The following is a 2,710-nucleotide window of genomic DNA, read 5'->3' on the forward strand; positions in this document are numbered from 1 at the left end:
TCCCTCTTGCCATCACCACACTGTTGTCTGTGTCCATGGGCTAGCTAGATTCTTTTTTTCATATAGTTTAAAAAGCAAAATACAATTGAAAAAATAAACTCTCATAAATTAACTTCTCAATAAAAATCTATAGAGATCATCATGAAATCATGTGAAATGAGAAGAAAATTAAAGGGAGATAGAGATTTTTAAAACCTGGTACAGAAAAGGGAAGGGAGGGGAAAACCCATGCCTTTAAATAGGATAACTTCACACAGTAGCACAAATGCCAGAAGAAAGGCCTCTTAAAGTGTCCCTGGGCACCAATGTCTTTATTTGCCAGAAGGAAGTTTGCTTTGGCCAAATGCTTCCTGATTTTAGTAAATCTACCTTCTCAACAATTTATGCAGGATTTAAAGAACAGATTTAGAAAGATAATTACTTTGAAACAATCAAGAAATAATCAGTTCAAGCATACAGCTTTCTTTTTTGTCTCTGATTTATAGCAAAGAGTAAAATAATATTCTATTTGGTGAACTCTACCTAATGAAATATAATACTGAATTTAGGATACAAATTGTTTACGGTTGCAAGGAAATAACTAGATGGACTTAACAACAGACTAATTCCAAATTATGTTATGGTTTCTCATTTCAGCGGATATGTGAGAGCTAAAGTCTCTTATAAAATGTTTCATAAGATTGACCCCCAAATACATAACTCACTACTTAAGCTTGAATATCCTTCAGTGTTCTCCTGTTTCAGGGCATTTGTAACGCTTATGATACCCAACCTGCCCATAATTCTCTTCCTGAATACTGCATAGGGAAGACTTAAATACCACAATCCTGGCCATTGTTATTTTTCCTCCCAAAACAGTTAGGACCCTTAGCTTGCAGGTTAATCAATCATTGGGTTTATATGCCCTGTACTACACTAGATTCAGTAAAGAAATACAATAAAAACAAGATATTGTATTCTGTTTTCAAGATTCTAATTCTCCAATTTAAGACATAAAACAGTACACATGAAATAATTAGGGGTTGGTTAAGAGCTTAACTCTGTAGTATCATTGCCTCTTGATTCTGAGAAACATTTCATGCAAAGTGTAGACGTGACTGAAGTCTGGAAGGGCAGGCAACACAAGGAAATAAACAGGAAAAGAAGGTTATTTCCAATAACTTTGTACCACATAAAAAGAAATGAGCAGGGGGAAAAAATCTAGGATCTCTTGATTAGAGTGAAGAATGCTTGTTGTTAAAGGATTAAAGATAAAAAATAATTGGTGGGTGTCACAGTTAATTTTACATGTCAATTTGACTGCTTGCCTAGATTAGACATTATTTCTGGGTGTGCCTATGAGGTGTTTCAAAATGAAATTAGCATTTGAATCAGTAGGTGAGTAAAGAAAACTGCCCTCCCCATGTGGGTGAGCATTATCCTATGCATGAGGGCCTGAAGAGAACAAAAAGGCAGAGGAAGACAGAATTCCTCCAGATACCAATTAGTTTAAACTGAGACAGCGGCCTTCTTCTACGCTTGGATTGGATTAGTATCCCTGATTCGAAAGTCTTCAGACTTGACTTTACATCACCTGTTTTCTTCAGCCTCAAGCTTGCAGCTGGTAGATTGTGAGGCTGTATGTATATACACTCTCTGGAGAACCATGAATAACTCAGATTTTGGAACTAAGTGTGGTTCTAAAACCATGTAAAATGTAAGGATTTGCCGAATTGATTCTGGGGTTTCTGGAATTGGCTCTCCAGTCTGATTGGATTTAAATATGCTAATATCTCTATTTTTAGTAGTAAAGGCAGCACTAATACTCTGTGGCATGAACTAGCCATAGAGATATGCAAAATATCTGCATGAGATACTCCCAATCAACTACTTATAAAAGGCATGGAGCTAGATGACTGTGTATGATACCTTCAAATTTCTTTTGGAAAACTAATAAATATAATTATTAGTTGGCTGCTTGCTCTTAATGTCCCTGGACAAGTAGTAAAAGAAAAGTATTAGCTCAGGGATTTGAATTCCCAACTCAAGCTCTAGAAAAATGACCTGAAGACTTCTATGTGTGCCCTGAAGAAGACCTTTCTCTATGTAGCCCAGGAGCTAAAATTCCTGAAAGTCAAATGTAGAATCTCATCCTGTGACTAGCTCAAGTAAGACTCAACTTGACCTCCCAGCCTTATAGAGTGTCTACACCCTACAAGTAGACTTTAACAGAAGTGTGTTTAAAATGAGGGCATTCAGACTGATTCATTTGCCTCTCAGCATAACCATTATTGCTTGTCTCATTTTCGGTTCTTATAAGTGTATTTCTTGTATCACATGATCTCACTCATCTAGGGGAAATAATGAAGAATATAAACTGATGAACAAAAACAGACCCGGAGACAGGGAAGCATCGATCAGACTGTCAAACCTCAGAAGGAAGGTAGGGGAGGGTGGGGATAAGGGGGAGAGATCAACCAAAGGACTTGTATGCATGCATATAAGCCTAACCAGTGGTCACGGACAACAGGGGGGCGGGCATGCGTGGGGAGGGGTTTGGGATGGGAATTGGGGGATGAGGACAAATATGTGATACCTTAATCAATAAAGAAAAAATATAAAATAAAATGAGGGCATTGTTTGGGAAACAATATGATCTGGTAAGTTGTGATGGGGACATGTGAGATGATCCTAATGAAACTAGGGACATTGAGGCCCCTAAATTCTCATG

This window comes from Eptesicus fuscus, chromosome 8 (assembly GCF_027574615.1).
Source record: "Eptesicus fuscus isolate TK198812 chromosome 8, DD_ASM_mEF_20220401, whole genome shotgun sequence".
Lineage (NCBI taxonomy): Eukaryota > Metazoa > Chordata > Mammalia > Chiroptera > Vespertilionidae > Eptesicus > Eptesicus fuscus.